Raw genomic sequence first — 13646 nt, 5'->3', positions numbered from 1 at the left:
AAGCGGAACTGCTTGCAGCAAGTACCTTTGCATGAAATAAATTAACTCTCACCACTGAATAGTGCTATTGTAGTCAGTCAGAGACATAAAGTTTCGTAGCCATGCGGCCAATTAGTCATGCATTCTCGTAACCATGCGTTCTGGAAGCTTCGTAGTCCTATAGCCTCGCGATGACGTAACCTTGAAGACTTGCAATCGCATAGTCTCGTAACCTCATGGTTCGTAGTCTCGTAGTCATGATGTATTGGAGCCTCGTAGACTTGAAGCTACGTAAGCAAGTAGCTTTGTAATCTTATAACATAATGCTGATGGCTTAGATGTAGCAAAAGAGAAAATTCCATCGAAGACAGATGTGTCAATTGGAGCCTTGCAGACGAGTAGCTTCGTAGTCAAGAACTCATGCAGACTTGTATTCCTGTATCCACGCAGTCACGTAAACTCGTTTTCTAGAGGCTTCGTAGCTCTGTAGCCTCGCAGTCTCGTAAACATGAAGATTCGTAGTCACGTAATCTCGTAACCTCATGGCTCGAAGTCGCGTAGTCATGAAGTCTTAGGACCTCGTAGAATTGAAGCTACGTATCCAAGTATCCTCGTAGACTTGAAGCTACGTAAGCAGGCGGCCTTGTAATCTTATAACATAATGCTGGTGGTGCAGTTGGAGCAAAAGAGAAAATTCTGACGAAAACAGATGCTGTAATTGTAGCCTTGTAGACGAGTAGTTTCGTAGTCAAGTACTCATGCAGACTGGTAGTCCTGTATCCTCGCAGTCACGTAAACCTGTGTACTAGAGGCTTCGTAGCTCTGTAGCCTCGCAGTCTCGTAAACTTGAAGATTCGTAGTCACGTAGTTCTGTAGCCATGTGGTCTCATAGTCTCTTAGACTCGAAGAATTCTAGCCTAATATATTTGGGGCCAAAAGACTTTTGGAACCAAAAGACTGTAGGTGTCAATGACTGATGGAGCCAATGAATATTGGAGTCAATGAATATTGGGGCCATTGAATATTGGAGCCAATGAATATTGGAGCCAATGAATATTGGAACCAATGAATATTGCAGTCAATGACAAATTAATGTGCTTCCTTTTCGTCGATGGTGCTGCCTTTTCGTTGTCGGTGCTTCCAAATGTGCTTCCTTTTCGTTGGCGGTGCTGCCTTTTCTTTGTCGGTGCTTCCAAATGTGCTTCCTTTTCGTTGGCGGTGCGGCCTTTTCGTTGATGGTGCTTAGTAGTATATAATAGGGCATACTGGCACAGGCTTCCAGGCTGTGGATTGATGATTGTCGTCCGCCATCTTGGATTGTGACGTCACGGCGGCCATTTTTGACTCAAAATTCCTCAAAATTCCTCAAAATTGACTCAAAATGACTCAAAAATTCCCGTTTTAAGAAAAAATTTCCCGTTTTCGAGGGAAAAATTCCCGTTTCGAGGGAAAATTTCCCGTTTTATTCCGTAAAAATCCCAGCAGCTAGAAATTCCTGATAGAGGCTTAAGCATCCTTAACTCAAGCCTCAGTTAAGCCTCTTTTAGGATTATGACGTCACCGTTGCAATTTTCGTTACGCCCGCCATCTTGAAAATCCGCAATTTTTATGTTAGAAAATCGGGAAAAAATTTAAAAATCATTAAAAAAATCATTTGATCGAACTAAAAAAAAAATATTAAAAACCACTGTTGCAGTTATCGTTACGGTAGCCATCTTGGATTATATAAATGTTGCATATTTCTTTACACCCGCCATCTTGGTTGAGTACCATGACATTCTTACACTTTACGTTACGTCCACCATATTGGTTCCTATTAATGTTGCAATTATCGTTATGGTCGCCATCTTGAAATTAAGTCGCCATCTTGAAATTTGGCCGCCATCTTGAAATCATGTAATTATTTAGCTAGAAATGCGGGGAAAATACCAAAAGTCTCCGAGGAAATCAATTATTAATTTTCATATTGAATCGATGGATCCCTGTCCACGGTTTGATTCTTGACCAGTGACAGTTGTAACTAATTATGAAATAAATTTTAGATTCTGTTTTCCATTACCTTTCACGGAGTTTATTAATCATTCACTCTACGAAAAACAACTCAAGTCAATATACCTGACCAACGAATTAATACAGTACCGATTAGCCTATTATGAAAGTCTAATTTTTCAATAATCTGAAAAACATATAAGCTGTTCATGTACAAAGCCATACATATAGATCAATTGTCTTCAGTCCATGAGACCGAGTCACGTCATTATCAGACGTATAGGCTAGTCATTTCAGGTCCGCATGAACTTCGTCGTTAGCTAATTATATTCAATTAATCCCTCGTTACATTTTTTATACTTACTAAAGGACCAAGTGACCTTGAAAAATATTTTAGTAACACCAAGAGGTTTTTAAACTAGTAAATATTCAATCACTACATATTGTACTATGCACAATCAAAAAAAAACAGGAAGCACCATCATCGAAAAGGCAGCACCATCAATGAAAAGCCAGCACATTTGGAAGCACCGACAACGAAAAGGAAGCACCATCAACGAAAAGGCAGCACCGCCAACGAAAAGGAAGCACATTTGGAAGCACCGACAACGAAAAGGCAGCACCGGCATCGAAAAGGAAGCACATTTGGAAGCACCTAAACGAAAAGGCAGCACCGGCAACGAAAAGGAAGCACATTTGGAAGCACCGACAACGAAAAGGCAGCACCGACATTGAAAAGGAAGCACATTTGGAAGCACCGACAACGAAAAGGCAGCACCGGCATCGAAAAGGAAGCACATTTGGAAGCACCGACAACGAAAAGGCAGCACCGGCATCGAAAAGGAAGCACATTTGGAAGCACCGACAACGAAAAGGCAGCACCGGCATCAAAAAGGAAGCACATTTGGAAGCACCGACAACGAAAAGGCAGCACCGGCATCGAAAAGGAAGCACATTTGGAAGCACCGACAACGAAAAGGCAGCACCGGCAACGAAAAGGAAGCACATTTGGAAGCACCGACAACGAAAAGGCAGCACCGGCATCGAAAAGGAAGCACATTTGGAAGCACCGACAACGAAAAGGCAGCACCGGCATCGAAAAGGAAGCACATTTGGAAGCACCGACAACGTAAAGGCAGCACCGGCACCGAAAAGAAAGCACATTTTGAAGCACCGACAACGAAAAGGCAGCACCGGCATCAAAAAGGAAGCACATTTGGAAGCACCGACAACGAAAAGGCAGCACCGACATCAAAAAGGAAGCACATTTGGAAGCACCGACAACGAAAAGGCAGCACCGGCATCGAAAAGGAAGCACATTTGGAAGCACCGACAACGAAAAGGCAGCACCGGCATCGAAAAGGAAGCACATTTGGAAGCACCGACAACGAAAAGGCAGCACCGGCATCGAAAAGGAAGCACATTTGGAAGCACCGACAACGAAAAGGCAGCACCGGCATCAAAAAGGAAGCACATTTGGAAGCACCGACAACGAAAAGGCAGCACCGTAATCAAAAAGGAAGCACATTTGGAAGCACCGACAACGAAAAGGAAGCACCGGCAACGAAAAGGAAGCACATTTGGAAGCACCGACAACGAAAAGGCAGCACCGGCATCGAAAAGGAAGCACATTTGGAAGCACCGACAACGAAAAGGCAGCACCGGCATCGAAAAGGAAGCACATTTGGAAGCACCGACAACGAAAAGGCAGCACCGGCATCGAAAAGGAAGCACATTTTGAAGCACCGACAACGAAAAGGCAGCACCGGCATCGAAAAGGAAGCACATTTGGAAGCATTGACAACTAAAAGGCAGCACTGCCAACGAAAAGGCAGCACCGGCATCGAAAAGACAGCACATTTGGAAGCACCGACAACGAAAAGGCAGCACCGCCAACGAAAAGGAAGCACATTTGGATGCACCAACAACGAAAAGGCAGCACCGCCAACGAAAAGGCAGCACCGCCATCGAAAAAGCAGCTCATTTGGAAGCACCGACAACTATAAGGCAGCACCGCCAACGAAAAAGCAGCACATTTGGAAGCACCGACAACGAAAAGGCAGCACCATCGACGTAAAGGAAGCACATTTGGAAGCACAAGTTACGAGAACTTAGTCTTAGTTAGAAATCTGAATACAAGAAATAAAAACATTAAATTTTTATAATTCAAATTTTTTATTTCTGTACATTATACAAATACAAGTAAAACAAGCCATTATTGTATGTAGCCAGCTTTCCTCAGTTCTTTGAGTATGAAGGATATTTCTTTAATGCACGAATAGTTTCCTGCACAAAGCGAGCCATGTAGAAGTCTTAGCCGGTCAACCAATATGTTTGGATCTTTCCATGATGTGTAATCAATCTCTTCTACCACAATTTTACTTGCTTGTTTATTATAAATATTATGATCTCTGGTGTATTCCGTTTTAACACCAACCTCAGGGTAACTTTCATTATCGAGATAGTGAACATCACATGCTTGATCAGATTTATTTAATATATCTCGACGTTTCCATCGTTTCGGTCTCAGGACACCGACACAGTCTTCGATCTTGCCTGCTTTAGCTGCTTCATCAGAGTCTATGTCTTTGTCAACAGCCTCAGAGTCGCTGTAGCAATTACCGTAGAAGGCATCATCTTCACCCAGATTACCGTAAGAATTCGATGCCGATGATGTCGAAGTGTTTTCATCGTCTTCATGCTTCCTTTTTAGGAGTCCATCATTTTTACAGAGTAGGAAAGATCTACTTGAATTCGGCTGGAATGTATTCTCACTTTTCACGTTAAGGATTCTTCCATTGTCTTCATTCTTCCATAAATCATCATCATCCGTCAATTTAAGTTTTTTGTCGAGATTGGAAGAGCCGCGAACATAATCTCTCCCAAGACAAGGAAAATTATTGTCGTAATGCAAATCGCTCTTCCTTAGCCTAGTAGAGCCATCGTTGTCCTCTAGCTTGTACGCAGGCTTGGCGTTACAAGTTCTGTCATGTCTTTTTAAGCTCTCTCTCCGCGTAAACGACTTGCTACATCTAACACAACTTATCATATTACGTAGTGGATTTTTAACACAGTCATTCTTCTCGTGTTGTCTTCCATTCTTTCTCAAGATAAATTCTTTGCTGCAAAACTTACACCTGTGTCCTTTCAATACAGCAACAGTCACCGAATCAGGATTCATATTAGTTACTGAGACTATTGTCAGATGCAAACTGAGTGAATTAAATTAGATACATTACTTAAATAGAATTTTCTAAATATTTCACCAGCAAGAATTAAGTTACCTCATACAAATGAAATTGTTTCATGTGGTTTCGATTATTAGCATGAGATGTTGCCACGTGTTGTGTTGAGTCATAATTTATCTAGTTCTTTTATGTGGTATGCGGGAGGCTCACTAACGTTCGCAAAACAAGGATGGCTTCGATAGACATCAAGGAGAAGGAAGTTTATCTTTCATGTTAATGCTTCTCAGCTGTCTCAAAGCATATTATTTGTCTGAGTAAAGTTATTATTTTTTAAATCCACCTGATAAAAATATTGTATGTTCTGTTTTATTGACAGAATTTCACTGATTAAATGTAACTCTGAATAAAAATGTCATGACTCAGTAAGTAAAAAATTCTTCATGCAGAGATAGATCTCTCACAAATAATCAGGAGCACTCGATGAAAACCATCAGATGTCTAGCCAGGAATAATCAGAAACACTTGGAGAAAGCCATCAATATAATATCAAGATTAATCAGAAGCACTCGGAGAAATCCATCAGATGTCTAGTTAGGTATAATCAGAAGCACACGGAGTAAACCGTCATAATATTGTCAAGAATAATCGGAAGCTCACGGAGAATACCACCATAATATTGTCAAGAATAATCAGGAGCACAAAGAAAAACCACCATAATATTAACAATAATAATCAGAAGCACACGGAGAAAACCGCGATAATATTGACAAGAATAATCGGAAGCACACGGAGAAAACCACCACAAGTTTTCTTTGATATCATAAAAATACAGAAATAAAAATTTAATAAATAACATAAAAAAAATTAATAAAAAATTTTAAATGACAAAATAAAATACAAAAATACATAAAATTCTGGCTTGTACTAGAACTATATCTTTGCTTAACAATGAGAAGTTCACAAGCTAGCAGAATCTGTTTATGTATTTTTGTATTTTATTTTGTCATTTAAATTTTTTTATTAATTTTTTTTATGTTATTTATTAAATTTTTTTTCTGTATTTTTATGATATCAAAGAAAACTTGTGGTGGTTTTCTCCGTGTGCTTCCGATTATTCTTGTCAATATTATGGCGGTTTTCTCCGTGTGCTTCTGATTATTATTGTTAATATTATGGTGGTTTTATCCGTGTGCTCCTGATTATTCTTGACAATATTATGGTGGTATTCTCCGTGAGCTTCCGATTATTCTTGACAATATTATGACGGTTTACTCCGTGTGCTTCTGATTATACCTAACTAGACATCTGATGGATTTCTCCGAGTGCTTCTGATTAATCTTGATATTATATTGATGGCTTTCTCCAAGTGTTTCTGATTATTCCTGGCTAGACATCTGATGGTTTTCACCGAGTGCTCCTGATTATTTGTGAGAGATCTATCTCTGCATGAAGAATTTTTTACTTACTGAGTCATGACATTTTTATTCAGAGTTACATTTAATCAGTGAAATTCTGTCAATAAAACAGAACATACAATATTTTTATCAGGTGGATTTAAAAAATAATAACTTTACTCAGACAAATAATATGCTTTGAGACAGCTGAGAAGCATTAACATGAAAGATAAACTTCCTTCTCCTTGATGTCTATCGAAGCCATCCTTGTTTTGCGAACGTTAGTGAGCATCCCGCATACCACATAAAAGAACTAGATAAATTATGACTCAACACAACACGTGGCAACATCTCATGCTAATAATCGAAACCACATGAAACAATTTCATTTGTATGAGGTAACTTAATTCTTGCTGGTGAAATATTTAGAAAATTCTATTTAAGTAATGTATCTAATTTAATTCACTCAGTTTGCATCTGACAATAGTCTCAGTAACTAATATGAATCCTGATTCGGTGACTGTTGCTGTATTGAAAGGACACAGGTGTAAGTTTTGCAGCAAAGAATTTATCTTGAGAAAGAATGGAAGACAACACGAGAAGAATGACTGTGTTAAAAATCCACTACGTAATATGATAAGTTGTGTTAGATGTAGCAAGTCGTTTACGCGGAGAGAGAGCTTAAAAAGACATGACAGAACTTGTAACGCCAAGCCTGCGTACAAGCTAGAGGACAACGATGGCTCTACTAGGCTAAGGAAGAGCGATTTGCATTACGACAATAATTTTCCTTGTCTTGGGAGAGATTATGTTCGCGGCTCTTCCAATCTCGACAAAAAACTTAAATTGACGGATGATGATGATTTATGGAAGAATGAAGACAATGGAAGAATCCTTAACGTGAAAAGTGAGAATACATTCCAGCCGAATTCAAGTAGATCTTTCCTACTCTGTAAAAATGATGGACTCCTAAAAAGGAAGCATGAAGACGATGAAGACACTTCGACATCATCGGCATCGAATTCTTACGGTAATCTGGGTGAAGATGATGCCTTCTACGGTAATTGCTACAGCGACTCTGAGGCTGTTGACAAAGACATAGACTCTGATGAAGCAGCTAAAGCAGGCAAGATCGAAGACTGTGTCGGTGTCCTGAGACCGAAACGATGGAAACGTCGAGATATATTAAATAAATCTGATCAAGCATGTGATGTTCACTATCTCGATAATGAAAGTTACCCTGAGGTTGGTGTTAAAACGGAATACACCAGAGATCATAATATTTATAATAAACAAGCAAGTAAAATTGTGGTAGAAGAGATTGATTACACATCATGGAAAGATCCAAACATATTGGTTGACCGGCTAAGACTTCTACATGGCTCGCTTTGTGCAGGAAACTATTCGTGCATCAAAGAAATATCCTTCATACTCAAAGAACTGAGGAAAGCTGGCTACATACAATAATGGCTTGTTTTACTTGTATTTGTATAATGTACAGAAATAAAAAAATTGAATTATAAAAATTTAATGTTTTTATTTCTTGTATTCAGATTTCTAACTAAGACTAAGTTCTCGTAACTTGTGCTTCCAAATGTGCTTCCTTTTCGTCGATGGTGCTGCCTTTTCGTTGTCGGTGCTTCCAAATGTGCTGCTTTTTCGTTGGCGGTGCTGCCTTATAGTTGTCGGTGCTTCCAAATGAGCTGCTTTTTCGATGGCGGTGCTGCCTTTTCGTTGGCGGTGCTGCCTTTTCGTTGTTGGTGCATCCAAATGTGCTTCCTTTTCGTTGGCGGTGCTGCCTTTTCGTTGTCGGTGCTTCCAAATGTGCTGTCTTTTCGATGCCGGTGCTGCCTTTTCGTTGGCAGTGCTGCCTTTTAGTTGTCAATGCTTCCAAATGTGCTTCCTTTTCGATGCCGGTGCTGCCTTTTCGTTGTCGGTGCTTCAAAATGTGCTTCCTTTTCGATGCCGGTGCTGCCTTTTCGTTGTCGGTGCTTCCAAATGTGCTTCCTTTTCGATGCCGGTGCTGCCTTTTCGTTGTCGGTGCTTCCAAATGTGCTTCCTTTTCGATGCCGGTGCTGCCTTTTCGTTGTCGGTGCTTCCAAATGTGCTTCCTTTTCGTTGCCGGTGCTCCCTTTTCGTTGTTGGTGCTTCCAAATGTGCTTCCTTTTTGATGCCGGTGCTGCCTTTTCGTTGTCGGTGCTTCCAAATGTGCTTCCTTTTTGATGCCGGTGCTGCCTTTTCGTTGTCGGTGCTTCCAAATGTGCTTCCTTTTCGATGCCGGTGCTGCCTTTTCGTTGTCGGTGCTTCCAAATGTGCTTCCTTTTCGATGCCGGTGCTGCCTTTTCGTTGTCGGTGCTTCCAAATGTGCTTCCTTTTCGATGCCGGTGCTGCCTTTTCGTTGTCGGTGCTTCCAAATGTGCTTTTTTTTTGATGCCGGTGCTGCCTTTTCGTTGTCGGTGCTTCCAAATGTGCTTCCTTTTTGATGCCGGTGCTGCCTTTTCGTTGTCGGTGCTTCAAAATGTGCTTTCTTTTCGGTGCCGGTGCTGCCTTTACGTTGTCGGTGCTTCCAAATGTGCTTCCTTTTCGATGCCGGTGCTGCCTTTTCGTTGTCGGTGCTTCCAAATGTGCTTCCTTTTCGATGCCGGTGCTGCCTTTTCGTTGTCGGTGCTTCCAAATGTGCTTCCTTTTCGTTGCCGGTGCTGCCTTTTCGTTGTCGGTGCTTCCAAATGTGCTTCCTTTTCGATGCCGGTGCTGCCTTTTCGTAGTCGGTGCTTCCAAATGTGCTTCCTTTTTGATGCCGGTGCTGCCTTTACGTTGTCGGTGCTTCCAAATGTGCTTCCTTTTCGATGCCGGTGCTGCCTTTTCGTTGTCGGTGCTTCCAAATGTGCTTCCTTTTCGATGCCGGTGCTGCCTTTTCGTTGTCGGTGCTTCCAAATGTGCTTCCTTTTCGATGTCGGTGCTGCCTTTTCGTTGTCGGTGCTTCCAAATGTGCTTCCTTTTCGTTGCCGGTGCTGCCTTTTCGTTGTCGGTGCTTCCAAATGTGCTTCCTTTTCGATGCCGGTGCTGCCTTTTCGTTGTCGGTGCTTCCAAATGTGCTTCCTTTTCGTTGGTGGTGCTGCCTTTTCGTTGATGGTGCTTCCTTTTCGTTGTCGGTGCTTCCAAATGTGCTGGCTTTTCATTGATGGTGCTGCCTTTTCGATGATGGTGCTTCCTGTTTTTTTTTTGATTGTGCATAGTACAATATGTAGTGATTGAATATTTACTAGTTTAAAAACCTCTTGGTGTTACTAAAATATTTTTCAAGGTCACTTGGTCCTTTAGTAAGTATAAAAAATGTAACGAGGGATTAATTGAATATAATTAGCTAACGACGAAGTTCATGCGGACCTGAAATGACTAGCCTATACGTCTGATAATGACGTGACCCGGTCTCATGGACTGAAGACAATTGATCCATATGTATGGCTTTGTACATGAACAGCTTATATGTTTTTCAGATTATTGAAAAATTAGACTTTCATAATAGGCTAATCGGTACTGTATTAATTCGTTGGTCAGGTATATTGACTTGAGTTGTTTTTCGTAGAGTGAATGATTAATAAACTCCGTGAAAGGTAATGGAAAACAGAATCTAAAATTTATTTCATAATTAGTTACAACTGTCACTGGTCAAGAATCGAACCGTGGACAGGGATCCATCGATTCAATATGAAAATTAATAATTGATTTCCTCGGAGACTTTTGGTATTTTCCCCGCATTTCTAGCTAAATAATTACATGATTTCAAGATGGCGGCCAAATTTCAAGATGGCGACTAAATTTCAAGATGGCGACCATAACGATAATTGCAACATTAATAGGAACCAATATGGTGGACGTAACGTAAAGTGTAAGAATGTCATGGTACTCAACCAAGATGGCGGGTGTAAAGAAATATGCAACATTTATATAATCCAAGATGGCTACCGTAACGATAACTGCAACAGTGGTTTTTAATATTTTTTTTTAGTTCGATCAAATGATTTTTTTAATGATTTTTAAATTTTTTCCCGATTTTCTAACATAAAAATTGCGGATTTTCAAGATGGCGGGCGTAACGAAAATTGCAACGGTGACGTCATAATCCTAAAAGAGGCTTAACTGAGGCTTGAGTTAAGGATGCTTAAGCCTCTATCAGGAATTTCTAGCTGCTGGGATTTTTATGGAATAAAACGGGAAATTTTCCCTCAAAACGGGAATTTTTCCCTCGAAAACGGGAAATTTTTTCTTAAAACGGGAATTTTTGAGTCATTTTGAGTCAATTTTGAGGAATTTTGAGGAATTTTGAGTCAAAAAAGGCCGCCGTGACGTCACAATCCAAGATGGCGGACGACAATCATCAATCCACAGCCTGGAAGCCTGTGCCAGTATGCCCTATTATATACTACTGTGCTTCCTTTTCGTTTACGGTGCTTCCAAATGTGCTGCCTTTTCGTTGTCGGTGCTTCCAAATGTGCTGCCTTTTCGATGACGGTGCTTCCAAATGTGCTGCCTTTTCGTTGTCGGTGCTTCCAAATGTGCTGCCTTTTCGTAGTCGGTGCTTCCAAATGTGCTGTCTTTTCGTTGGTGGTGCTGTCTTTTCGTTGTTGGTGCTTCCTTTTTTGTTGACTGCGCGTAGTACAAAATGTAGTGATTGAATATTTACTAGTTTATCACCTCTTGGTGTTACTAAAATATTTTACAAGGTTACTTGGTCCTTTAGAATGTATAAAAATATCACGATGGATTACGAAGGTCATGTGGTCCTGAAATGACTAGCCTATACGTCTGATAATGACATGACTCGGTCTCTTGGACTGAAGGCAATTGATCTATATGTGTGGCTTTGTACATGAACGGCTTATATGTTATTCAGATTATTGAAAAATTAGACTTTCATAATAGGCTAATCGGCACTGATTTAATTCGTTGGTCCGGTATATTGACTTGAGTTGATTTTCGTAGAGTGAATGATTAATAAACTCCGCGAAAGGTAATGGAAAACAGAACCTAACATTTATTTAATAATTAGTTACAACTGTCTCTGGTCAAGAATCGAACCGTGGACAGGGATCCATCGATTTTATTTGTAAATTAATAAATGATTTTTTCGGAGACTATTGGAATTTTTCCCGCATTTCTAGCTAAATAATTACATGATTTCAAGATGGCGGTCAAATTTTAAGATGGTGGGTACCTCAGTTATAAATGATTACTGCACTGTAGCATGTTAGAATAAAACTAGCATGATGGTAATACGAGTACACGCACAAGATGGTGTACTCCAGCAGGTGGTCGCTCCTGGTAGCATGTACTGAACATAAAATGACGGATCCGTGATGCACATCAAGGACAAAGTCAAATTTCAAGGACAAAGTAAAATTTCAAGGTCAAAGTCAAATTTCAAGGTCAAGGTCAAATTTCTAGGTCAAGGTCAAATTTCAAGGTCAAATTTCAAGGTCAAGGTCAAAGTTCAAGGTCAAGGTCAAATTTCAAGGTCAAGGTCAAATTTCAAGGTCAAGGTCAAAGTTCAAGGTCAAGGTCAAATTTCAAGGTCAAGGTCAAAGTTCAAGGTCAAGGTCAAAGGTGTGGTGACCAGATAATTATACTACATGATATCGGCACACTCTAGCACACGAAAACAAGATGGTGGTCTCCAGTGGATGAAGACAAGATGGCGGACATGATGTCATACCAGTTGACGATATATACCTTGGTATTGGTGGTGATAGATCAGTCTAGGTAGCTTTCATGGAGGAAGGATTGACTGTTTACTCTCGTCGGGAATCGAACCAAGGACGTACATCGATATAATCAAACAGAATTTAAATACGTTAATTTTTTGATGAATTTTGGAATTTTTTTCATTAAAATCGGATAATAAATAAAGATTTTCAAGATGGCGTCCAAATTTCAAGATGGCGGACATGACGTTATACTACCTGATGGTATATGTGCATTGACATAAGTGGTGGGGGTCAGTCTGCCAGCACCCCGCCACAGGGGAAGGATCGGTCACCATTTTTATTTTTTTTGCCCTCACCGGGTTCGAACCGAGGACTCCGAGCTCCGTGTCGTAAATATATGTTTTTTTCGATATTTTTGATTAAAATTTTATTAAGTGAATTTTTTTATAATTTTTAAAAAAATTTCATTAAAATCGGATAATAAAAAAGTTAAAGATGGCGAGCGTAACGAAAATTGCAACGGTGACGTCATAATTCAAAATGGCGGATAACACATCGACGGAATGTTCGAGAACACAATGGCGGATCTAAGATGGTGGATCCAAGATGGCCGTCGGGGTCAAGGTCAAAGGTCAAGGTATCCTTATTCCTAGAAATGGCTTAACTGAGGCTTGAGTTAAGGATGCTTAAGCCTATTTTAGGAATTGGTGTTCTTTCTAAGGCAAAAGACATTTGTGGTTTTTTGAAATCCTAATTTTTCCTCGAAACGGGAATTTTTCCCTCGAAAACGGGAAATTTTGAGTCATTTTGAGTCATTTTTGAGGAATTTTGAGGAATTTTTGCCGCCGTGACGTCACAAACCAAGATGGCGGACCGGCAATCTTAAATCCACTACCTGCATCCTGATCTCGGTCCGTCATTTACATACTACTAATTTACTTTTATTTGCACTCATTAATTCAAATATGTTTATTACTTTAACGAAGAGATTATTTTAACTATAACTTTTATACATGTTTGCTATTTAACTCCTTCCAATCTGTGTTATTCTGTTAAGGATAGGACGATGATAGAAAAAGTAGGAAACGAATGGGAGTGTTTCAAGGATGATGTGAAGGAAAATGGCTTACCTAACACCAAGATGCAGTCAAAAATAATATATTTGCGCCATGGACTCTGCAGCAATGCTAGGAGGAACGGGTTAGCAAAGAGCAATGAAAATGTTACATTGAAATGCATGAAAACAGAATTACGCCACGGACTCGGTCGCAATGCTAGGAGGTTCAGGTTAGCAAAGAGCGATATAAAATGAGCGTAACGGGACATAGCGAAATGGGACAATGTGCGTAACGGGACACTTTTCGTGCGTGCAGCCGGCGTTCATCGATTTA

Source organism: Bacillus rossius, chromosome 1 (genome assembly GCF_032445375.1).
Source record: "Bacillus rossius redtenbacheri isolate Brsri chromosome 1, Brsri_v3, whole genome shotgun sequence".
In the NCBI taxonomy this organism is placed as follows: Eukaryota; Metazoa; Arthropoda; class Insecta; order Phasmatodea; family Bacillidae; genus Bacillus; species Bacillus rossius.
This window is presented reverse-complemented; position numbering follows the sequence as displayed.